Source organism: Argopecten irradians, chromosome 1 (genome assembly GCF_041381155.1).
Source record: "Argopecten irradians isolate NY chromosome 1, Ai_NY, whole genome shotgun sequence".
Taxonomy (NCBI): domain Eukaryota; kingdom Metazoa; phylum Mollusca; class Bivalvia; order Pectinida; family Pectinidae; genus Argopecten; species Argopecten irradians.
The window spans coordinates 29492589-29519920 of record NC_091134.1 but is presented as its reverse complement, the minus strand read 5'-3'; the positions used below and the strand labels follow the sequence as shown (position 1 = coordinate 29519920).

At 36.8% G+C, this 27332-nt stretch overlaps 1 protein-coding gene across 1 annotated transcript in view; it reads right to left on the bottom strand.

The window, feature by feature from the left end:
* LOC138323381 (tubby-related protein 3-like) overlaps window positions 1–11609 on the bottom strand; it is a 62415-nt gene extending 50806 nt beyond the window's left edge. The window contains exon 1 of the mRNA XM_069267985.1: window positions 11504–11609. The gene's annotated coding sequence lies outside the window, so the exon portion shown is untranslated. The remainder of the gene's footprint in view (window positions 1–11503) is intronic.
* Between the last annotated feature and the right edge of the window lie 15723 nt (window positions 11610–27332).

Genomic DNA, 27332 nt, shown 5'->3' with positions numbered 1-27332 from the left:
TCAAACGTTATTCGTCTTCATGCGCTAGTGAATGTGACAAAAAGCTAATGATATTCCCAAACCTCGATCTAGCTATAGCTTTTAAAAAGATACTTAACACAAAACTAGTGAGCTTATCTTGTATATTAGTCATTGGACTGTAACAGAAAGCTGTGGGTGTCAGTGTGTGGCCATTAGTGATCAACAACTTACATCATTATACATTGTACTGTTGTCACCTAATCAGGTTCTAGTATACACAAAGTTCAGGTGTGATATACAATATACATTTCTATCACTATGAGTATCTAACAATGCCTATAGACTGTAATCCACTTTACTCCCAAGTTCAATAGTAGAACTATATATACATATATGTTTATGTTTTCCAATACAGGTATATTTGTGTAAAGTTTATAAACACACGTAAATATATATATATATACATATAACATTTGACTAATCGCTCAAATAGAAATGTTCATGTTGTGTACAAAGTATATACAAGGGATCAAGTTTTAAAATAAGAAGAGGGAATTAATGAAAAAAGTAACACTTTATACATGATACAACAGCATGTTTTATAAAAATAATCCTGTACTGGTAATATCAGCAGAAACTGAATTCAAGCATGACAAAAAAACACCTACAACTTAAGGAATTATGCTAAAGCAAAACTTACACAGTGAAGTAAAATTTTAGTTTTTTATGTGTAACTTTACATATTGAACAGCAATTCATGCCTGATTAGTTTTGGACACGGTATAAAGATGTTTGCCATCTTTCTGGGTCAAAGTTGATTGTCCCTAAAATATGTTCTATTCCATTTCCCAATACATGAGCCTTTAAACGGACTTATTGTATAGTACATAAATGGGTCCGACTGATCAGGTTTGTTCATGTTGTAGAATCAACATCAAGGTACATAAAGAATTGACGGTAGAAGGTGACAATCGAGGATTTCAGTGACATTCATGACAGTAAAACATCTTATACATAAAAAAACACAAGAGGCCCATGGGCCTTAACGGTCATCTGAGTACCTTGGCAATAATCATATAGGAAATTAATTAGATATAGTGTCATGGTTGCCATCTTCGATTGGGGATCAACCAGAGATGTAACAACACTTTGTTGGGACCATGTCAGGCTCCTTTCATGCAAGTTTCAGCCAAATCGAACCGGTAGAACTTGAGAAGAAGTTCAAAATGTGTTTTCAAGATGGCAGCTGTGGCGGCCATCTTGGATTTCGGATCAACCCGAAAAATAAGAACACTTTGTCGGGACCATGTCAGGATCATTTCATGCAAGTTTCAGCCAAATCGCACTTGTAGAACTTGAGAAGAAGTTCAAAATGTGTTTTCAAGATGGTGGCTGTGGCGGCCATCTTGGATTTTGGATCGACCCGAAAAATAAGAACACTTTGTCGGGACCATGTCAGGATCATTTCATGCAAGTCTCAGCCAAATCGCACCGGTAGAACTTGAGAAGAAGTTCAAAATGTGTTTTCAAGATGGCGGCTGTGGCGGCCATCTTTGATTTCGGATCGACCCGAAAAATAACAACACTTTGTCGGAACCATGTCAGGATCATTTCATGCAAGTTTCAGCCAAATCGCACTACTAGAACTTGAGAAGAAGTTCAAAATGTGTGTTCAAGATGGCGGCTGTGGCGGCCATCTTGGATTTCGGATCAACCTGAAAAATAACAACACTTTGTCGGGACCATGTCAGGATCATTTCATGCAAGTATCAGCCAAATCGCACCGGTAGAACTTGAGAAGAAGTTCAAAATGTGTTTTCAAGATGGCGGCTGTGGCGGCCATCTTGGATTTCGGATCGACCCGAAAAATAACAACACTTTGTCGGGACCATGTCAGGATCATTTCATGCAAGTTTCAGCCAAATCGCACCGGTAGAACTTGAGAAGAAGTTCAAAATGTGTTTTCAAGATGGCGGCTGTGGCGGCCATCTTGGATTTCGGATCGACCCGAAAAATAACAACACTTTGTCGGGACCATGTCAGGATCATTTCATGCAAGTTTCAGCCAAATCGCACCGGTAGAACTTGAGAAGAAGTTCAAAATGTGTTTTCAAGATGGCGGCTGTGGCGGCCATCTTGGATTTCGGATCGACCCGAAAAATAACAACACTTTGTCGGGACCATGTCAGGATCATTTTTATGCAAGTTTCAGCCAAATCGCACTTGTAGAACTTGAGAAGAAGTTCAAAATGTGTTTTCAAGATGGCGGCTGTGGCGGCCATCTTGGATTTCGGATCGACCCAAAAAATAACAACACTTTGTCGGGACCATGTCAGGATCATTTCATGCAAGTTTCAGCCAAATCGCACTGGTAGAACTTGAGAAGAAGTTCAAAATGTGTTTTCAAGATGGCGGCTGTGGCGGCCATCTTGGATTTCGGATCGACCCGAAAAATAACAACACTTTGTCGGGACCATGTCAGGATCATTTCATGTAAGTTTCAGCTCAATCCCACTGGTCAAACTTGAGAAGAAGATTGAAATGTGAAAAGTTTACGGACGGCGGACGGCGCACGGCGGACGGCGGACGGCGCACGACGACGGACGAAGCATGATGACTATAGGTCATCCTGACCCTTCGGGTCAGATGACCTAAAAAAGGCACAACAGTAAGGACAACTTAAAATCATGCAATGACATTTGGTATCCAATAAAGGTCGTAAACTTCTTTTCCGAGCATTCATCTTATTTCAAAGAAAAAGTTGATTGGTTCGGTGAAGAAAATACAAAGTTATTACTCAAGTTATTGAGGTAAATGCCACATAACAACAAGGTAACTATGCATGTGGCCCCAACTTCCAAACTCCCTTCCAGATGGTATTCAGACATGACATTATGACTCTTCATGAATAATTCATGACCTTTCAAGAATAAGACCTGATATTCATGAAATGGCTCTAAACCATGAAACATTCATGATTGTTCATAAAGAATGTATCAAGAATAAGTCATGACTTTTTTATGCATAACTGATATTCAATATATTAAATAGTCGCTTAGAGTTACTTCCCTTGTTCTTATTAGTCTTCAGTCATCTCCCTTGTCTAATTCTTTTGTAAAACGTTGATAAAAAAGATACAAAACATGGACAACCATGCACAGTGGCCCCATATGATGCAAGTTTTTAATTATTATAAGTTTATGTTAATGTTATGTATATTATCGTTGGTTGACTCTTCAGATGTTTTAGTATTTTTCGGTGCATATAACTTAATTCTAAAGATTGATAATAGTAGCTGATACATTTTTCGTTTCTGTAATCCAGCCTAATTTTTTGATTCATCAACCAAAAAAATTCACATTAGAGCAAAATCAGGTCTCGTTGTCGTGATATTGTCACTGTTTATGATGTCAGGTACATATGTATGTAGCTGCTTTGTTATTATAATTACTAAGCAGGCTTTTTTGCTTTACATCTTGAATTTCAAGCTGTTATGGGTTATATATACACCTTTCTGTATTTGCTCAAGTTTGTTAGATAAGCTTAAGATGATTTTGTATGATTAAGTAAAATATGATGGCACATTGACATTATAAGCAAAGAAAACATAGAGACTATAATACAGTGATATGATATAAATCTCCCATGTCTCTGTAGCTCGGGAGAATATTTTAACTAAATCTATGATAAATCTCCCCTAAATTAGTATCTAATTCAACTCAAATCATGTGCTACTAAATCATCATTTAAAATTCCTTTAAATAAATATCAGTTTCGCTTGGGAAAATAATGATGTTTGTTAAAGGCAATTCAAATGATAGAACTTCCTATAAAATCTCACCTGGTAAGGAGGAGTTACTTCCCTTTAACTGAACACCACAAATTAATCCACTAAATCCACATGCCTTCCATCACCATAAACACAACATATAGGACACAACATGCTCATCACTTAATGCAGCTACAGCAGCGAGCCATATGCACCAATATCAGACTCAGTGAAAACACATATATATATCCTGCTCCCCAATCAATACTGCCTGATAAAGCTGAGTGATCCCTCCCAGAGTGTCACACCCTCCTGCTGTATCTGACCCTGTATATGAATATTTTATAACGCCATAGCTCTCACCACACACATCACTGTGCAGTATTTATGCTTTAGGACATGGACACAATCTGTATACCAGCTTAGGTAGTTGTTGTTAAAATACAATGTCTTACTGACAAGGTATGGCTGGATATTGATGCAGTTTTAAAAGTTGACTGAATATAAAAATATAAGTACAGTGTACCAATTTATTATCCTCCTCCCCATATAACCTGGCTATCTATCTTTGAGTTGGTCTGTGGTTTGTATACTTTTGCAGGAGGTCAGAGTTCATCAGTCATTGCCGTGTCATTCACTTCTATCCGTGTCTATCAAACTATCAGCTATCATTCCATCCATTACACTATTTTTATTTATCTTTTTTTTTCAGTATTTTTCTTAAGACTTCTATCATTAAAAATGTGTGTTATCAATTTTTTTTTTCCTTTTTATAAAATTGACAATGTAACTTTTGAATACAGATTTTGTAAACATATGTGTACATATCTTTATAAGTTTTTTGTTGACATATCTGTATTGTATTTAAACCACTTTTTCGTTATACTTTCTTGTACATAGATTTTATTTGGCAGTTGGCAGAACAATATTTTAGTATTTAATCAAATATGTGATTATGCAATGATAGAATTTTACTTCCAAAATCATAATATATAAATGTAATGCAAAAAACATTAAAAGAATTCTAAATAAGTAATTAGGTTTAATTTATATCTACCGGTATATGTAAAATTGATCAAATGAGATATTCACAATATGCTTTATTTTGCAGTACCTCTGATAATTACAGTAGTTTGTTTATGACCAATAAACATTTGCCATTATAAGATAGATAAGGTTTACTCTGGAGTTTCCAGAGTCACATGTACATGTAGCATTAAACACACTTATACTGATCTAGATCTATAAATTTTGTAAAATCACAAAGTTTTCTCATATATTGGTACACACAAAGCAAGGATAGTGATTCGTCTCCATTATAAAACTCATTAATGATGTATATACCCGAGACAGGCCTATCAGATCATAGCCATACATGTGTTGGCCTTACGATAATAATCAATAATCAACCTATCTTAATTAATAGTTTATCCTCATGGTACAGGTGTATCAATAGGTATAAACATACCTACAGTGGCAAGATCTGCTTCATCAGTTCTTTTGAAATTATTAATGAGCACTAGGCATTAATTAGCTAAAAATGCTTTAAACTTTTCTACCATAAGTTGTGGACATAGTTTGTCATTTCCATACAATAAAATCAGCCTTTTTGACCACCTTTATATATAGAGACATTATTATCGAGAATTTCAACACAATGGAACCTTTGTAAATAAAGTCTTTAATAATAATTGAAAAGTAGCAATTAAGGTTTTCTATCCCATACATTTTATAGCATAACATTGATGTCCAATAGAAACCTATGTTGTAAATATATATAGAAAAAAAATGTTTTACACACTTCTAGTCCTAGTCTATTTAAATCATGAATATTTTCTTTCATCAAATAATTAACATAGCAACTAGCTTCAAATCACAATAGAATGTTTCAACAATATACACTTGATGTGAAACAATGTGTCAATAGATATTTTAGAGAAAAGATCTTTTACATACATGTACCGGTAGGCCCAATAATGTTAACTTGTTTTGCTTGCATGTATATGGGCATTGTATGCAGGTTATCAGAAAATGCTATTCTGTGAGCAAGTGTCAGAATGGCAAAATTCCTTACAGAATGCCATAAAATCTTATATTTAACATTGAAAAATGTACTAAATAAAACTATCATTCTAATAATGAGTATGTATTAAATCAATTAATCAACGTTGTTATGGGAGTTAATTATGATACCCGTCATGGCCTGCTAGGGATCGAGTCAGTTTGAACGTCTACCTCCTAAGGTCAACAGACTCTAGAATATCTACATGTAACTCTTATGCTGAACATCAGACAAGGTCTGGTAATGATGGTTTTTTTCAATGGATGACATTTTAATCCAATCACTATACCTTAAGTTTATGCACCATAAAATGAACCTTAAATTATCGACAACATATTTGCTGAGAACAATATCTATGGATTGCAAACACCTGTAGAAATGATAACATGAGTGATTGTCAGGCCAACCTGCTGGGCATACTCCATGTTTAGACAAGGAAATTGATTCCAAAATTAATGGCCAAAAACCTTCCCAATCAATAGCTATATAGTTGCCATGGCAACAACAAAGTCATTAATTGGAATGCATCTTGTGAGGAATGTCTACATTTCCTACAAGGTAAACAGTATAACGCCAGTAACCCGAGGCTATCACACCAGGCTCTGTAAGGCATTTTGCAATATGTGCCAATTTAACTGATGAGAGTACATCTAGATTTTTGTGTTATATCTCCATAACATAAAAAATCTATTCAAATCAATACTTATAATTCAATTTACTAACAAGAGTGATATCAATTCTAAAGGAGTCTACAAGTTACACTAAAAACAGATGATAAACCACACACATTGTTAACTGGTAAATAGTCATAAAAATTCTGATATATAATGAATGCCAGCCTTTTTTAAGATTAAGCAATATCCTACTGTAATCTCACCAATGGCCAGACCACAGACGAAAGGTGATTTGAATAACCTACCATCTGATGATAATGGCCTAAAAAACACTCTCATTTTCTGCATATGCAATCCAGAATATTTAAATAACTGTAGTTGAACTAAAATAGAAATATATTTTTTCCTAAAATATAGACAACTTGCGGTACCTCCTAAAAATGTTAAATTGTAAGACAGATATGGCCTAAGCTACTAAAGCAGAATATTTCTAATACTTTGTCCATGCAATGCCGGGAAAACATACTCATACCTATTCATTGCGATCTTATGTACCCCACTGCCCCCATGTTACATCCCATTTTTGAAATTAAACAACTTAAACTGCACAATGAAATACTTATATAATTATGACTAATGGGCGTCGACTCGACAACTAGTTGAGTAAACAGCAGCCAATCACCATCGCTTCCAGTTTCATTTTTAAAATACCACTATCTTAGAGATTATCACCATGTGTGTTATCTTCAAACTGAGCTATATGACTTGGCATCAATCCATGGATACTGAAAACTTATTGTGACAAGCTTTTCTAAGAGAAGTCTCCAAGATCAAGCTTCTAGCTTATAGAGATGGAAGAGCTTCCAGAAGCAGAGAAGCTACAAAACATGTGATCAAGAATTCTATTCTAGAAGTAGAGAAGAGTGCAAATCAAGCTAGGTTCTGACAACATATATATATGGCAGATCCTAACCCATATTACTCTGAGCCCTTACAATTAATGTTGTGTGTATGTAATAATTACATACATTGTAGAAATACAGAAAACTTATCTGTAAATGTCTTCATATGGATACACAAGTAAACAACTAATCACAACTTAAAGTCTGTAACTATACATACATGTAGAAATCATAGACATTGTCAAATCAACTGCACTTCCATGACACAATATTTAGTCAGCTGAACATTTGTAAATTATTGGGTTTTTTTATATAATTTCAATTCACTAATATTAGTTAGCATTCCTTCTCACGTAAAAACGTGTGAAGTTATAGTGAATGTTTGAGATTTCAATTTACATTGCACAATTACTTTACAGAACTCACCTTTTCAAGAATATCAAATATGATATATTGACCTGGTGTATAATCAAGCAGTAAATTTGCAGCGGTTATCAATCCTGATATCATCTATTCATAGCTTCAATCCTAAGTAGTAAAATCCAGATTAAGTTCTTACAACAGAAACAGTGAATATCCAAATGTGCATGTAAATGTGTAGTACATTGTTAGACAAATCATTCCCACCACCCTGGAAACAGGAGGCCATTGTGGCTCATTTATATCCCAGTGTTAAAGGTAGTGTCAGGTTCGATTTCTTGGCGATAAAAATTGGCCCTGATATACCTATAGATTTAATGGTCTATATGGAGAAATATGTATAACTTTTAGTTTATATGTAATGATTGCTGTTCCAGAAAGCAGAAGTCTAAATTTGTAAATCCTACCAAAAAGATTGGTGCATGGTTATATCAAGTGATGATTATATGACCATTTGGTTTACACATTGGGTCCCAGAGAATCTATACATGTATATATGTATTCCACTCAACTCTTAAGTGACCTTTCTGTTTATTTGGGTTTGTTTCTTACACTGATCTTCAAAATGTTTTGATGTTTACTGATTTCCCAAAGTAAACACTGGGATAGCATAAATCAACATGAAGACCAAAGTCAGAAGTCAAAATAGACGATTACAGAGAAATAACTGTGTTTACCAGAATCTGGAAAATGACACGGTAACATATACCATGATGTATGGCCAGTTTGACTGTAATAATAGTGCTATTGTCCATTGACCTGATTAAATGTAACAATAGCTGCTAATTCAGTCACAGTAAATTGCCAATGGTACAAGTGATACGGATGTATATCACAGTAATGGATGTATATCACAGTAAATTGCCAATGGTACAAGTGATACGGATGTATATCACAGTAATAGATGTATATCACGTACAGTAAATTGCAAATGGTACAAGTGATATGGATGTATGTCACAGTAAATAGATGTATATCACGTACAGTAAATTGCAAATGGTACAAGTGATATGGATGTATGTCACAGTAAATTGCAAATGGTACAAGTGATATGGATGTAAATCACAGTAATATGGATGTATATCACAGTAAATTGCAAATGGTACAAGTGATATGGATGTATATCACAGTAAATTGCCAATGGCACAAATGATATGGATGTATGTCACAGTAATTGCAAATGGTAAAGTGATTGATGTAATCGCGATTGCAATCAATATACAGTAAATATTGGATGTAAATGGTACAAGTGATATGGATGTAAATACAGTAAATTGCAAATGGCACAAATGATATGGATGTATATCACAGTAAATTGCCAATGGTACAAGTGATATGGATGTATATCACAGTAAATTGCCAATGGTACAAGTGATATGGATGTAAATCACAGTAAATTGCAAATGGCACAAATGATATGGATGTATATCACAGTAAATTGCCAATGGTACAAGTGATATGGAGGATTGCCAATGGTACAAGTGATATGGATGTATATCACAGTAAATTGCCAATGGTACAAGTGATATGGATGTAAATCACAGTAAATTGCAAATGGCACAAATGATATGGATGTATATCACAGTAAATTGCCAATGGTACAAGTGATATGGATGTATATCACAGTAAATTGCCAATGGTACAAGTGATATGGATGTAAATCACAGTAAATTGCAAATGGTACAAGTGATATGGATGTATATCACAGTAAATTGCCAATGGCACAAATGATATGGATGTATGTCACAGTAAATTGCCAATGGTAAAGTGATATGGATTGCCAATGGTACAAGTGATATGGATGTATATCGCAGTAAATTGCCAATAGTACAAAGTGATATGGACGTATGCCGCAGTAAATTACCAATGGTACAAGTGATATGGATGTAAATCACAGTAAATTGCCAATGGTACAAGTGATATGGATGTATATCACAGTAAATTGCCAATGGTACAATTGATATGGATGTAAATCACAGTAAATTGCAATGGCACAAATGATATGGATGTAAATCACAGTAAATTGCCAATGGTACAAGTGATATGGATGTATATCACAGTAAATTGCCAATGGTACAAGTGATATGGATGTAAATCACAGTAAATTGCAAATGGTACAAGTGATATGGATGTATATCACAGTAAATTGCCAATGGCACAAATGATATGGATGTATGTCACAGTAAATTGCCAATGGTAAAGTGATATGGATTGCCAATGGTACAAGTGATATGGAAGTATATCGCAGTAAATTGCCAATAGTACAAAGTGATATGGGCGTATGCCGCAGTAAATTACCAATGGTACAAGTGATATGGATGTATGTCACAGTAAATTGCCATTTCACAATGTTACAAGTGATTATGATGTATATCCAGTAAAATGCCAATGGTACAAATGATATTGATGTACTTACCAAAAAATATATATATGACATTAACTTTATGTTTCTTAATCATATACATATGTATCTCAACAATGTTAGCTATAGTGTAATATTATCTGAAGTGCTTGGGATCGAATTGAACTTCAAAATACACAGATCATTATATAATTTACACAAAATCTGATCCATTGATATCTTTGAAATACTTGAATGCAAAGTTAAGTTGTGCTGTTGAAATATATATATCTTTAAATGTGATAATATTGCCTTGCTTTATTTACACATTTTGTGATACAATTATGATAATAAATGTCTTATAAAGCATATCATTGTCTGTGCCTTTGATTGATTTTTACAGTTCACTTAATAATAATAATATAACTTTATTTCACAAGGGTTACATATTTTGTACAGTACAAAACTTTACATATGATTTATCAAGTTTTATAGTCTTCAATTGATTACTGAAGAAAACAACATGTCAAAATGTTCATTGACTTACAGCACATAAAACAAAACATCAGTGTAGACTGTACATGTTCTAGTAACTTATGGTTGTACATGTAGCTTGTGTTAACTTCTATACTGGGTCCCAACCAGTAGTCATGAAGGAACAGTAGTTGTGATTTAGGAAAAAAGAAATATTGTTTATATCTCACCAAACACATTATTTCCACATAAACAAAACAACGTCATCATAAAGCATTCGTAAACACCTCCAGACATTTGGAAATCTGGACGCACAGTAGAACATGCACATAATCATGACTACTGTTCCGTCACGACTACTGGTTGGGTCTCAGTACAGTAAATATATGTACTTACATTGAATAAAAACTTCTTCGACTTAATTTGGTATCAACTTCATATAAATATTGATATCAATAGCAATTAACACAACCTTCTTTGTCATCAATTAAAAGTATGTTAGGCCCACTTCCCATTACCAGACAGTAGCTACACTACAAGCAGGTTATTGTACAGATCTACCCATGTACTTTTGTCCATTGTAGGCAGTTGACCCAGATCGGGTCAAGGTGCCTGAACATGTTCAAAGAAGAATTTTCAAACAAAAAGTACAAAACAGACACTTATATATCACTATTTTAGCATATAACGCTATAAAAATGAACACCTATAAGTAAATGTGGTTTTTGTGTAAATTTAGCTTGTAAAAAACAAATATGAGCAGAGAATATGAGAACTCTAATATTGTCATCAATGAGAGCATGCTTGTTCGTAATGCATTTGTTTACATTGACATCGTGCCGCTGGACATATTCGACACATTGCCTATGCAGTATATTAATGTTATTTAAGTGTATTTGGGTATTTAGAGATTAGTGCTATATGTATTTATCTTTCTATAGTCATTAAATATACATTTACCTCTTATTTTCGCTAAACTGTCGATGTCAACAGACTTGAGTGTCGTCTTCACTCCGATTTCTACCGAAATATTCGGAAGATGACAGCCTCGAGCTGTCAAAATACTCGCAATTTGATTGGCTGAAAAATTATTGCTAAAGGGAGCGCACTCCTGCTCCCGTGTATCAAAATTCAGTCGCACCTGATGATTACTGTAGTTCAGGACTACATCATATGGATATTGCCCACTACCTCTCCGAAACGGCTTTTCATTTTTAAAATCGGAATGTAAAATATAGATATACAGGAGTACTTGAAAAATATGTCAGTTGATCTGTATGAACCATGGATAAGACATCTAAAACAAGAATTTGACAGTGCCTATATATATATATATATATAACTCCTTTGTTGTAATTAGTGTTTAAAATAAGCCATCAGACATGCCCAGCTTAATCGGGTTTCTTTTTCTTTCTTTTTTTAACACCCGACAAAAGCATTCAAAAATAAGAGAAACTGATACAGTATATATTACTGCATGTACATGTATGTGCAATATCGGCTGAAGCTTTATGCTTTCACTAATGCATGACAGATATAGCACATTCACACGGAAAAATCAACTTTGATTATTCAGCTTTTTGAGGCCTACTACACTCTACCTTTCCGAAACGGTTTTCAATTTTTAAAATGGAAGGTAAAATGATATTGATAATTGTGTAGAATCGCAAAAAATATTAGCTTACTGTTTTAGCATACACATGTATACCGCGCGTTAATTGACTATCACTGCATGCGCACCAGACGGCAAACCAGCGAAACGATTCGCCACTGTTAAAACAGATTACGTAGGGAATCTTGCATTTGTTTGGTGTTATAACCCCATCTTAGAACCATTGATATATATTTTCTTATGTTATTATTGTTTTTAAGAAACTTTTTAATTTTTGTTTCGGAAAAGTATAGTGGGCCTTTAATTCGACAGATTGTTTGCAATGTCATTTCTCACCGAATCCCCTCCAAAGCAACGTTTACCGGAACAGTTAAAACAATCCAGGAATCCGGATCAAATTTCTACGACTCAGCTTAATTTTGGTATATTTTACAATGTAATGAAAATCAAGATTCCCGTATCTGGACACTTTTTGTATTGTACATATACATAAATGTAGGTGTATTCAAAATATAATTTAATTCGAGCATAATCATTTGTATTTTGTGTTTTTTCACTCATCAGACACCCGCTCTCCCTGGTTCATTCCACACCATTACTCCCCTCTCTCCAGATCACTCACTCACTCCTATATTTCAATCTCACTCCTCAGATCACCGTGGACTAGTGACAACAAAAATGGGACTCCTAAGGAAGCAGTGTTCAATAGGTGTACCCTATAAGAAGTCACCAAGCCATATCATATTAGATATCATATGAGGGACCTCCGATCGCGATCCACCCACCAACGAAGGAAACAGACAAATGTAGATGGAAGTGTAGTATTACACTGTCACACGATGTGTTTGCATCAGGGCAAGTTACGAGAAGGTTAATCAAGGTTTAGGGGAGCTGTGAGTATACGAATGTATATATACCTTGGTACATGGCGTACATGTGTTTGAAAGAAGAAAGAATACCACCAGAGTTGAGCTAGTTTAACTTACCGTCAAGAAATCGTTTCCGGGTATGAGACTCATACACCATAATTGAACTTCATTATATATTGCAACTAAAATCGATATTTTTAAATATTGATATTTTTATACATATATCTTTGCATCTCTGTACAAAATACACGTTTATTATGTTTACAAAATACACGTTTATTATGTTTATAACATTTATAAATTAGCTTGGAATTTAAGTAAGATGGAAATAAGTAATCACTTACAAAGTAGATTTGGGATCTTTTTCACTTTATATTATTTCTCTGTGAAGGCAATCCCGGTAACTCTGATTTCCTTCTATTATACATGTAAACCTTTGTGATACTACGGAAGCCCATTGTGCCAAATAAAGTATGAACATTTAAAAAAAGATATTGCGAACAAACGCATTTACTTGTTGCGAATATACAATGTATTGCGTTTATTTGCAATACCTTTTTCGTTATATATATCTAATTTGCCACCAAATGGCTTCCGTACTTACTATTGACTTCACTACTACTTAAACATCTGTTATTTAATATCACCACCGATAAGCCTGGGAACTGTGGATTCAACAGGTCATGATAATTTGGCTTTTTATGATAATATTTTCTTGTACTTATATATGATGTATGGACAAATAACACAAACCTTGATTTACGTGTATCATAAACTGTTTCAAGAGGAAAAAGGGTATGGACGTAATACATATGTACGAATCATTACACACTAATCTATATTCATTCCAACACATTGCATCTACACTCTGTATGTATGTAACATCATTTAAATTTATCTAAAAAATACAACATAAATTTAGTGAAAATATAAATCAGTGATAGTAAAGATAAAACAATTAAAAACTATATCAAAGAAACCAATATCTACCCAAAACAGGGATGATGAAGGTGGTTGGTAATGTCTGGAACGGTTTGCCGGATTCGGTATTTAACGCAGAAACCACGAAATACTGCAAATGCTGTTCAAGACAAACAGGCAGTTTTATGGGACACTTTTGAAGGACAAATGTGCAGTTTCGTGGAACACTTCTGAAGGACAAATATGCAGTTTCATGGGGGCACTTCTGAAGGAAAAACGAACTGTTTCCTGAGACACTTCTGAAGGACAAACGGACAGTTTCATGGGACACGTCTGAAGGACAAACGGGCTGTTTAATGGGATACTCCTGAAGGACAAACAGACAGTTTTATGGGATATTCCTGAAGGACAAGCGGACAGTTTTGTGGGACACGTGTGAAGGCCAAACGGACAGTTTAATGGGATACTCCTGAAGGACAAACGGGCTGTTTAATGAGATACTTCTGAAGGACAAACGGACAGTTTTATGGGATACATCTGAAGCAAAAAATGGACTGTTTCATGAGGCCATTTTTGTAGGATAAACGGTCAGTTTTAAGGGACACTTCTGAAGGAAAAACGACGGACTGTTTCCTGGGACACTTCTGAAGGACAAACGGACTGTTTCATTGGACACTTTTGAAGAACAAATGTGCAGTATCATTGGACACTAATGAATGACAAACGGACTGTTTCATTGGACACTTCTGAATGACAAACGAACTGTTTCATGGGACACTTCTGACGGACAACCGGACTGTTTCATGGACACTTCTGAAGGACAAACGGGCAGTTTTCATGGGATACTTCTGAAGGACAAACGGACAGTTTCATGGTTGAGGACACTTCTGAGGACAAACGGACAGTTTCATGGGACACTTCTGAAGGACAAACGGACAGTTTCATGGGACACTTCTGAAGGACAAACGGACTGTTTCATGGGACACTTCTGAAGGACAAACGGACAGTTTCATGGGACACTTCTGAAGGACAAACGGACAGTTTCATGGGACACTTCTGAAGGACAAACGGACTGTTTCTATGGGACATTCTGAAGGACAAACGTGACAGTTTCATGAAGGACAAACGGACTGTTTCATGGACTTCTGAAGGACAAAACGGACTGTTTCTGGGCACTTCTGAAGGACAAACGGACAGTTTCATGGACACTTCTGAAGGACAACCGGACTGTTTCCTGGGACACTTCTGAAGGACAAACGGGCAGTTTCATGGGACACTTCTGAAGGACAAACGGACTGTTTCATTGGACACTTCTGAAGGACAAACGGACTGTTTCATTGGACACTTCTGAAGGACAAACGGACTGTTTCATTGGACACTTCTGAAGGACAAACGGACTGTTTCATTGGACACTTCTGAAGGACAAACGGACTGTTTCAGGACACTTCTGAAGGACAAACGGACTGTTTCATTGGACACTTCTGAAGGACAAACGGACTGTTTCATTGGACACTTCTGAAGGACAAACGGACTGTTTCATTGGACACTTCTGAAGGACAAACGGACTGTTTCATTGGACACTTCTGAAGGACAAACGGACTGTTTCATTGGACACTTCTGAAGGACAAACGGACTGTTTCATGGGACACTTCTGAAGGACAAACGGACTGTTTCATTGGACACTTCTGAAGGACAAACGGACTGTTTCATTGGACACTTCTGAAGGACAAACGGACTGTTTCATGGGACACTTCTGAAGGACAAACGGACTGTTTCATTTCTGGACACTTCTGAAGGACAAACGGACGGTTTCATGGGACACTATTTAAGGACAAACGGACTGTTTCATGGGACACTTCTGAAGGACAAACGGACAGTTTCATGGGACACTTCTGAAGGACAAAAGGACGGTTTCATGGGACACTATTTAAGGACAAACGGACTGTTTCATGGGACACTTCTGAAGGACAAACGGACGGTTTCATGGGACACTATTTAAGGACAAATGGGCTGTTTAATGGGACACGTCTGAAGGACAAAACGGACTGTTTCATGGGACACTTCTGAAGGACAAACGGACTGTTTCATGGGACACTTCTGAAGGACAAACGGACTGTTTATGGACACTTCTGAAGGACAAACGACGTTTCATGGGACACTATGAAGGACAAACGGACGTTTCATGGGACACGTCTGAAGGACAAACGGACGTTTATGGGACCTTAAGGACAAAGGCGTTTATGGGACACTCTGAAGGACAAACGGACTGTTTCATGGGACACTTCTGAAGGACAAACGGGACTGTTTATGGGACACACCTGAAGGACAAACGGACTGTTTTATGGGGACACGTCTGAAGGACAAACGGACAGTTTTATGGGACACGTCTGAAGGACAAACGGACAGTTTCATGAGACACGTCTGAAGGCCAAACGGGCTGTTTAATGGGATACTCCTGAAGGACAAACGGACAGTTTTATGGGACACGTCTGAAGGACAAACGGACAGTTTTATGGGACACGTCTGAAGGCCAAACGGACTGTTTAATGGGACACGTCTGAAGGACAAACGGACAGTTTTATGGGACACTTCTGAAGGACAAACGGACAGTTTTATGAGACACGTCTGAAGGACAAACGGACAGTTTTATGGGACACGTCTGAAGGACAAACGGACAGTTTTATGGGACACTTCTGAAGGACAAACGGACAGTTTTATGGGATACACCTGAAGGACAAACGGACAGTTTTATGGGACACGTCTGAAGGACAAACGGACAGTTTTAGGGACACGTCTGAAGGACAAACGGACAGTTTTATGGGACACTTCTGAAGGACAAACGGACAGTTTTATGGGATACACCTGAAGGACAAACGGACAGTTTTATGGGACACTTCTGAAGGACAAACGGATAGTTTTATGGGACACTTCTGAAGGACAAACGGACAGTTTTATGGGATACACCTGAAGGACAAACGGGCTGTTTTATGGGACACGTCTGAAGGACAAACGGACAGTTTTATGGGACACGTCTGAAGCAAAAAAGGGACTGTTTCATGAGGCCATTTTTGTAGGACAAACGGTCAATTTTATTGGACACTTCTGAAAGACAAACGGACTGTTTCACGGAACACTTCTGAAGCACAAACTGATGTTTCATGAGGCCATTTTTGTAGGACAAACGGACAGTTTTATGGGACATTTTTGAAGGTCAAATGTGCAGTTTCATTGGACACTTCTGGAGGACAAACGGACAGTTTCGTTTCATGGGACACTTCTGAAGGACAAACGGACTGTTTCATTGGACACTTCTGAAGGACAAACGGACTACTGTGAAGGACAAACGGACTGTTTCATTGGACACTTCTGAAGGACAAACGGACTGTTTCATTGGACACTTCTGAAGGACAAACGGACTGTTTCATTGGACACTTCTGAAGGACAAACGGACCGTTTCATGTGACACTATTTAAGGACAAACGGACTGTTTCATGGGACACTTTTGAAGGACAAACGGGCAGTTTCATGGGACACTTCTGAAGGAAAAACGGACGGTTTCATGGGACACTATTTAAGGACAAACGGACTGTTTCATGGGACACTTCTGAAGGACAAAACGGACTGTTTCATTAGACACTTCTGAAGGACAAACGGACGGTTTCATGGGACACTATTTAAGGACAAACGGAATGTTTCATGGGACACTTCTGAAGGACAAACGGACGGTTTCATGGGACACTATTTAAGGACAAATGGGCTGTTTAATGGGACACGTCTGAAGGGACAAACGGACGGTTTCATGGGACACTTCTGAAGGACAAAACGGGCTGTTTAATGGGACACGTACAAACGGACTGTTTCATGGGACACATTCTGAAGGACAAACGGACTGTTTATGGGACACGTATGAAGGACAAAACGGACTGTTTTATGGGACCACGTCTGAAGGACAAACGGACAGTTTTGGATACATGGACAAACGGACTGAAGGACACGTCGAAGACAGTTTCATGGGACACGTCTGAAGGCCAAACGGGCTGTTTAATGGGATACTCCTGAATGACAAACGGACAGTTTTTATGGGACACGTCTGAATGACAAAACGGACAGTTTTATGGGACACTCTGAAGGACAAACGGACAGTTTCATGGGACACGTCTGAAGGACAAACGGACAGTTTTATGGGACACGTCTGAAGGACAAACGGACAGTTTTATGGGACACTTCTGAAGGACAAATGGACAGTTTTATGGGACACACCTGAAGGACAAACGGACAGTTTTATGGGACACGTCTGAAGGACAAACGGACAGTTTTATGGGACACGTCTGAAGGACAAACGGACAGTTTTATGGGACACGTCTGAAGCAAAAACAGGGACAAACGACGTTTCATGAGGCCATTTTTGTAGGGACAAACGGTCAATTTTATGGGACACTTCTGAAAGACAAACGGACTGTTTCATGGACACTTCTGAAGCACAAAAGGATGTTTCATGAGGCCATTTTTGTAGGACAAACGGTCAATTTTATGGGACACTTCTGAAAGACAAACGGAATGTTTCAGGAAAAATTCAAGGGACACTTCTGAAGGACAAACGGACAGTTTTATGGGACACTTCTGAAGGACAAACGGACTGTTTATCTGGGACATTTTGATATTGGACAAACGAACTGTTTTCATGGGACACGTTTGTTAAGGACAAACGGCTTGTTTCATGAACATTTCTGAAGGACAAATGGATTCTATGGGGCGCGTTTTAAAATGACACATTTTGAACAAAAATGACTGTTTATTGTATAGGACATTTTGAAGGATGGTTGAATTGGACACTTTGTACAAACGTTTTTTGGGACACTTTAAAGGACAAAAAAATCGGATGTTTCATTGGAAAAGGACAAATGGACTGTTTTAATGGGACACTTTTGAATTCTGAATACAAAAAAACTTTTTATTTTTTGAAGGAAACGGACTGTTTTCATGGGGAATTTTGAAGGACAAACGGACTTGGAATTTTTCCATGAAGGACACAAACGGACTTTTCTTGGATTTTTATGAAGGACAAACGGACAGTTTCAATTGAGTGTACTCTAAACAAACCACTGGTTTTATGGGACACTTTGAATCCGGACTGAAAACAAAAGGACAATTTTATTTTGGGATTCTTCTGAAGGACAAACTCAGTTTTTTTTTGACCTTCTGAAGTACAAAAATTCGGACTAATGGACACTTGTTTGCTTTACAGAATACTGAATAAATTGTTTTTATGTTGTGAAAATTTAACTGGGGTGTTACTGTAATTGTTTGATGATGAACAAACTGCAGTTTTTGTTTGTTACTTCTGAAGTGACAAACGGAATACTGCTAGTGTTGTTGTTTTACTGCTAGTTTGCTGTTACATAATAATACTGTTATTGTTGTTGTTGTTACTTTTAATACTGCTTTTGCTGTTTTACATAATACTGCTATTGTTTGATGTTTGTTACAGATTAGTGCTGCTGTTACAGAATACTGCTATTGTTGTGTTACTGCTATGATTGCTGTTACAGAATACTGCTATTAGATGTTGTAAACAGCAAGTGTTGCTTTACAGAATACTGCTATTAGTTGTTCTTTTATGTTACTGATGCAGTGCTGCTGTTACAGAAACTGCTATTGTTGTTTTTTAATTGCTAGCGATGCTGTTACAGAATACTGTCTAATGTTGTGGATCACTGAACTAGTCGTAGTGCTGGTAAAGAATAATTTGTAGCTTATTGCCTGTTTCAGAATAATGCAAGTGTTGTTGTTACTGTTAGTGTTTGCTGGTTACAGAATACTGCTTGTTTTGTTGTTACTGCTAGTGTTGCTGTTACAGAATACTGCTATTGTGTTTTACTTACTATATCGCTAGTGTTGCTGTTACAGAATACTGCTTGTGTTGTTGTTGTTACCTGCTAGTGTTGCTGTTACAGAATTACTGCTATTGTTGTTGTGTTACTGCTAGTGTTGCTTGTTACAGAATACTGATTGTGTTGTTTGTTGAAACTGCTAGTGTTGCTGTTTACAGGAATACTGTGCTATTTGTTGTTGTTACTGCTAGTTTTGCTGTTACAGAATACTGCTAGTGTTGTGTTGTTACGCTAGTGTTGCTGTTACAGAACATACTGCTAGTGTTTGTTGTTTGTTACTGCTAGTGTTGCTGTTACAGAATACTGCTATATATGTTGTTATCGCGAGTGCTGTGTTACAGATTACTCGCTAGCTGTTGTTGTTGATGTGTTGCAGTTAATACTCGCTATTTTTTTTGTTGTTACTGCTTAGCTAGATTGCTGTTACAGAATACTGCTATTTTTGTTGTACTTTGTTGATGTTTCTGTTACTGCTAGTGTTGGCTGTGTTGCTGTTACAGAATACTGCTAAAGTTGTTGTTGTTATCGCTGAGTGTAATGCTGTTACAGAATACTGCTGCTCTTTTTTTTGTTGTTTGTTGTGTTGCTGTTTACAGAATATACTGCTATTAGTGTTGCTGTTACAGAACTACTGCTATTGTTTGTTGTTAGTAGTTTACTGCTAGTGATTGCTCATTACAGTTTGAATACTGCTAGTATTTTTGTTGTTACTGATAGTGTATGCTGGTTACAGAATACTGCTAATTGTTGTTGTTGTTACTGCTAGTGTTGCTGTTACTGCATACTGCTATTGTTGTTGTTGTTACTGCTAGTGTTTGATGTTACAGTATAATACTGTTTTTGTTGTTACTGTATTGTTTTGTTGTTACTGCTACGTGTTGATTTTACAGAATACTGCTATTGTTTTTGTTGTTACTGAGCTAGTGTTTGCTGTTACAGAATACAGTAATTGATAATGTTGTTGTTACTGCTAGTGTTTGCTGTTACAGAATTACTGCTAATTGTTTTTGTTTGTTACTGCTAGTGTTTTTTGCTGTTACAGATATACTGCTATAGTTGTAGTTACTGCTAGTGATTGCTGTTACAGAATACTGCTATTGTTTAAGTTGGTGTAAATCGCTGCTAGTGATCGCTGGTTACAGAATACTTTCTATTGTTGTTGTTGTTACTCGCTAGTGTTGCTGTTACAGAATACTGCTATTGGTTGTTTATGTTGTTTACTGCTCCATGTTTGTTGATATTACAGAATACTGCTATTGTTGTTGTTGTTGTTGCTTGTCGCTAGTGTTTGCTGTTACTGAATTCTGCTATTGTTGTTGTAGTTACTGCTAGTGTTGCTGTTTACAGATTTCGATGTTGTTGTTGTAGTTTTGCTGATTACAGAATGCTATTGTTTGTTGTTGTTACTGCTAGTGTTGCTGTACAGAATACTGCTTGATGTTGTTGTTTGTTATCGTACTAGTGTTGCTGTTACAGTATTACTGCTAATGTTGTTGTTGTTACTGCTAGTGTTGCTGTTACAGAATACTCTATTATTGTTGTTACCTGTTGTTGCTGTTACAGAATACTGCTATTTGTGGTTGCTGTGTTTGCTTTTACAGAATACTGCTATTTGTTGTTGTTTTTGTTACTGCTAGTGCAGCTGTTTGTTGTTGTTTACTGATAGTGCTGCTGTTACAGATACTACTATGCTGTGGTTAGAATGTTGCTGTTACAGAATACTGCTCTGTATTGTTGTTGTTACTGCTAGTGTTGCTGTTACAGAATACTGCTATTGTTTGTTGTTGTTACTGCTAGTGTTGCTGTTACAGAATACTGCTATTGTTGTTGTTGTTGTTACTGATAAGTGCTGCTGTTACAGAATACTGCTATTGTTGTTTTTGTTACTGCTAGTGTTGCTGTTACAGAATACTGCTATTGTTGTTGTTACTGTTAGTGTTGCTGTTACAGAATACTGCTATTGTTGTTGTTGTTACTGATAGTGTTGCTGTTACAGAATACTGCTATTGTTGTTTGTTGTTACTGCTAGTGTTGCTGTTACAGAATACTGCTATTGTTGTTGTTGTTACTGCTAGTGTTGCTGTTACAGAATACTGCTATATTGTTGTTGTTGTTACTGCTAGTGTTGCTGTTACAGAATACTGCTATTGTTGTTGTTGTTATCGCTAGTGTTGCTGTTACAGAATACTGCTATTGTTGTTGTTGTTACTGCTAGTGTTGCTGTTACAGAATACTGCTATTGTTGTTGTTGTTACTGCTAGTGTTGCTGTTACAGAATACTGCTATTGTTGTTGTTGTTACTGCTAGTGTTGCTGTTACAGAATACTGCTATTGTTGTTGTTACTGCTAGTGTTGCTGTTACAGAATACTGCTATTGTTGTTGTTGTTACTGCTAGTGTTGCTGTTACAGAATACTGCTATTGTTGTTGTTGTTACTGCTAGTGTTGCTGTTACAGAATACTGCTGCTTGTTGTTGTTACTGTTAGTGTTGCTGTTACAGAATACTGCTATTGTTGTTGTTGTACTGCTAGTGTTGCTGTTACAGAATACTGCTATTGTTTTTTGTTACTGCTAGTGTTGCTGTTACAGAATACTGCTATTGTTGTTGTTGTAACTGCTAGTGTTGCTGTTACAGAATACTGCTATTGTTGTTGTTGTTACTGCTAGTGTTGCTGTTACAGAATACTGCTATTGTTGTTGTTGTTACTGCTAGTGTTGCTGTTACAGAAATACTGCTATTGTTGTTGTTGTTACTGCTAGTGTTGCTGTTACAGAATACTGCTATTGTTGTTGTTGTTACTGCTAGTGTTGCTGTTACAGAATACTGCTATTGTTGTTGTTGTTACTGCTAGTGTTGCTGTTACAGAATACTGCTTATTGTTGTTGTTGTTGTACTGCTAGTGTTGCTGTTACAGAATACTGCTATTGTTGTTTGTTACTGCTAGTGTTGCTGTTACAGAATACTGCTATTGTTGTTGTTGTTACTGCTAGTGTTGCTGTTACAGAATACTGCTATTGTTGTTGTTGTTACTGCTAGTGTTGCTGATACAGAATACTGCTATTGTTGTTGTTGTTATCGCTAGTGTTGCTGTTACAGAATACTGCTATTGTTGTTGTTACTGATAGTGTTGCTGTTACAGAATACTGCTATTGTTGTTGTTGTTACTGCTAGTGTTGCTGTTACAGAATACTGCTATTGTTGTTGTTGTTACTGCTAGTGTTGTCTGTTACAGAATACTGTTATTGTTGTTGTTGTTACTACTGATAGTTTTGCTGTTACAGAATACTGCTATTGTTGTTGTTATCTGCTAGTGTTGCTGTTACAGAATACTGTTATTGTTGTTGTTGTTACTGCTAGTGTTGCTGTTACAGAATACTGCTATTGTTGTTGTTGTTACTGCTAGTGTTGCTGTTACAGAATACTGTTATTGTTGTTGTTGTTACTGATAGTTTTGCTGTTACAGAATACTGCTATTGTTGTTGTTATCGCTAGTGTTGCTGTTACAGAATACTGCTATTGTTGTTGTTGTTACTGCTAGTGTTGCTGTTACAGAATACTGCTATTGTTGTTGTTACTGCTAGTTTTGCTGTTACAGATTACTGCTATTGTTGTTGTTACTGCTAGTGTTGCTGTTACAGAATACTGCTATTGTTGTTGTTACTACTGCTAGTGTTGCTGTTACAGAATACTGCTATTGTTGTTGTTGTTACTGCTAGTGTTGCTGTTACAGAATACTGCTATTGTTGTTGTTACTGATAGTGTTGCTGTTACAGAATACTGCTATTGTTGTTGTTACTGCTAGTGTTGCTGTTACAGAATACTGCTATTGTTGTTGTTACTGCTAGTGTTGCTGTTACAGAATACTGCTATTGTTGTTGTTACTGCTAGTGTTGCTGTTACAGAATACTGCTATTGTTGTTGTTGTTACTGCTAGTGTTGCTGTTACAGAATACTGCTATTGTTGTTGTTGTTACTGCTAGTGTTGCTGTTACAGAATACTGCTATTGTTGTTGTTATCGCTAGTGTTGCTGTTACAGAATACTGCTATTGTTGTTGTTGTTACTGCTAGTGTTGCTGTTACAGAATACTGCTATTGTTGTTGTTACTGCTAGTGTTGCTGTTACAGAATACTGCTATTGTTGTTGTTGTTACTGCTAGTGTTGCTGTTACAGAATACTGCTATTGTTGTTGTTGTTATCGCTAGTGTTGCTGTTACAGAATACTGCTATTGTTGTTGTTGTTTATGCTAGTGTTGCTGTTACAGAATACTGCTATTGTTGTTGTTGTTACTTCTAGTGTTGCTGTTACAGAATACTGCTATTGTTGTTGTTGTTACTGCTAGTGTTGCTGTTACAGAATACTGATATTGTTGTTGTTACTGATAGTGTTGCTGTTACAGAATACTGCTATTGTTGTTGTTGTTACTGCTAGTGTTGCTGTTACAGAATACTGCTATTGTTGTTGTTGTTACTTCTAGTGTTGCTGTTACAGAATACTGCTATTGTTGTTGTTACTGCTAGTGTTGCTGTTACAGAATACTGCTATTGTTGTTGTTGTTATCGCTAGTGTTGCTGTTACAGAATACTGCTATTGTTGTTGTTGTTGTTACTGCTAGTGTTGCTGTTACAGAATACTGCTATTGTTGTTGTTGTTACTGCTAGTGTTGCTGTTACAGAATACTGCTATTGTTGTTGTTGTTACTGCTAGTGTTGCTGTTACAGAATACTGCTATTGTTTTTGTTGTTACTGCTAGTGTTGCTGTTACAGAATACTGCTATTGTTTGTTGTTGTTACTGCTAGTGTTGCTGTTACAGAATACTGCTATTGTTGTTGTTGTTACTGCTAGTGTTGCTGTTACAGAATACTGCTATTGTTGTTGTTGTTATCGCTAGTGTTGCTGTTACAGAATACTGCTATTGTTGTTGTTACTGCTAGTGTTGCTGTTACAGAATACTGCTATTGTTGTTGTTGTTACTGCTAGTGTTGCTGTTACAGAATACTGCTATTGTTGTTGTTGTTACTGCTAGTGTTGCTGTTACAGAATACTGCTATTGTTGTTGTTGTTACTGCTAGTGTTGCTGTTACAGAATACTGCTATTGTTGTTGTTACTGCTAGTGTTGCTGTTACAGAATACTGCTATTGTTGTTGTTACTGCTAGTGTTGCTGTTACAGAATACTGCTAGTGTTGTTGTTACTGCTAGTGTTGCTGTTACAGAATACTGCTATTGTTTTTGTTGTTACTGATAGTGTTGCTATTACAGAATACTGCTATTGTTGTTGTTGTTATCGCTAGTGTTGCTGTTACAGAATACTGCTATTGCTGTTGTATCGCTATATTGATTTTTACTCAATATTACCATTGCTGTTACTGTTGTTGTAGTCGTTGTTATCGCTATTGATATTGTTGTACTGCTATTAGTGTTGCTGCTATTATTATTGTTGTTCACTGAATGTTCATGTTGTTGTCGCTGTGTTACTATCCCTTAATTGTAGAGAATAACAATTTGCCATTGAATTCTGTAGAATATTAATCAATACTTATCATGTACGGACTTCTTGGGCGATATATTTCATCACCAGTACTCGATTGACCCCGAAGGTGTTTACCATAAAAAGTATTTCTTCTTCGCATATCATGCAAACATTGATTGTATTCCGAGATTTACACATAATGCATATCGCATCCAGCATCCTTCATGAGCAGGCGTTTATGTACTATAACCGAACAACAAGTTTCGATCTTTCCCATGGTGTAAACACTGAGATTTAACACCGTACTTTAATCCCTAAGGATGTATACAGCATCAGGATACCGATGCCTAACGAATAATTAAAGCCCGCTTGGTTAATCGCCTAATTGTTTCTTACGATCATACACACACATGCACCCAATTAGATTAGCGTTATCTGCCTGTGTATGAGTTGAATGGTTTACTATACACCTATAAAATGTACATCATTTTTAAGTTCAGTCAAATAGAAATTCCAGGTGATCAAAATAAATAAAAACCAATAATGGTTTTACAGCAACATGTAAATAGAAATTAAAAAAAAGATATTCAAGTCAGAAAGTACAACGATTCAACACGACGTATTTTTAACTATAAACTAGTATGACAGAAAGTGTGCTGAACGTTGAACACACAACTACTACAAAAATGGAATAAAACGATAGGGCGACAGGGAGAACTGCCAATCTTCCTAACATTGGCGACTTTTTGTATTACATAGAATACCGGAGATCGGACATGTAGGCATGCACGTGCACTGCATGAATATGGTATGTATATATATATTGAAAAGTAAGACATGAGGGATGAGGCAAGAAGACCAGGTCATGGGAGAATTTTGATGGAGCACGAATGGACAGAGTAACAGACGACATCGTTATGAAGTGCTTCATGCCACTACCATTTTACCATTACATGTAATTGTTCAATGCCACTAGACTTTTTTCCACCTTCTGAAATGTCACAAGACACTTTTAGACGAGCAAAACAGGTGCAGTTTCATAGGGCACTTCTAAAGGACAAACGGATTGTGTCGTGGGGCACTTCTAAAGGAAAAACAAACAGTTTAATGGAGTATTTCTGAAGGAAAAACGGACCGTTTCATGGGGCACTTCTGAAGGACAAACGGGCAGTTTCATGGGGCACTTCTGAAGGACAAACGGGCAGTTTCATGGGGCACTTCTAAAGGATAAACGGGCAGTTTCATGGGGCACTTCTAAAGGACAAACAAACAGTTTAATGGAGTATTTCTGAAGGAAAAACGGACCGTTTCATGGGGCACTTCTGAAGGACAAACGGGCAGTTTCATGGGGCACTTCTAAAGGACAAACAAACAGTTTAATGGAGTATTTCTGAAGGAAAAACGGACCGTTTCATGGGGCACTTCTGAAGCAAAAACGGACCGTTTCATGGGGCACTTCTAAAGGATAAACGGGCAGTTTCATGGGGCACTTCTGAAGGACAAACGGACAGTTTCATGTGACACTTCTGAAGGACAAACGGGCAGTTTCATGGGGCACTTCTAAAGGATAAACGGGCAGTTTCATGGGGCACTTCTGAAGGACAAACGGACAGTTTCATGTGACACTTCTGAAGGACAAACGGGCAGTTTCATGGGGCACTTCTAAAGGATAAACGGGCAGTTTCATGGGGCACTTCAGAAGGACAAACGGACTATTTCATTGGGCACTTCTGAAGGTTAAACGGACAGTTTCATTGGTCACTTGTGAAGGTCGAAAGGACAGTTTCATGGGACACTTCTAAAGGACAAATAGGCAGTTTCATTGTGCATTCTGAAGGACAAACGGACAATTTTATTGGGCATTTTTGAAGGAAAAAACGGATAGTTTCATAGGGCACTTCTTAAGGACAAACAGGGCACTTTCATTGGGCACTTCTGAAGGACAAACGGACAGTTTCATTGGGCATTTTGAAGGAAAAAACGAATAGTTTCATAGGGCACTTCTTAAGGACAAACGGGCAC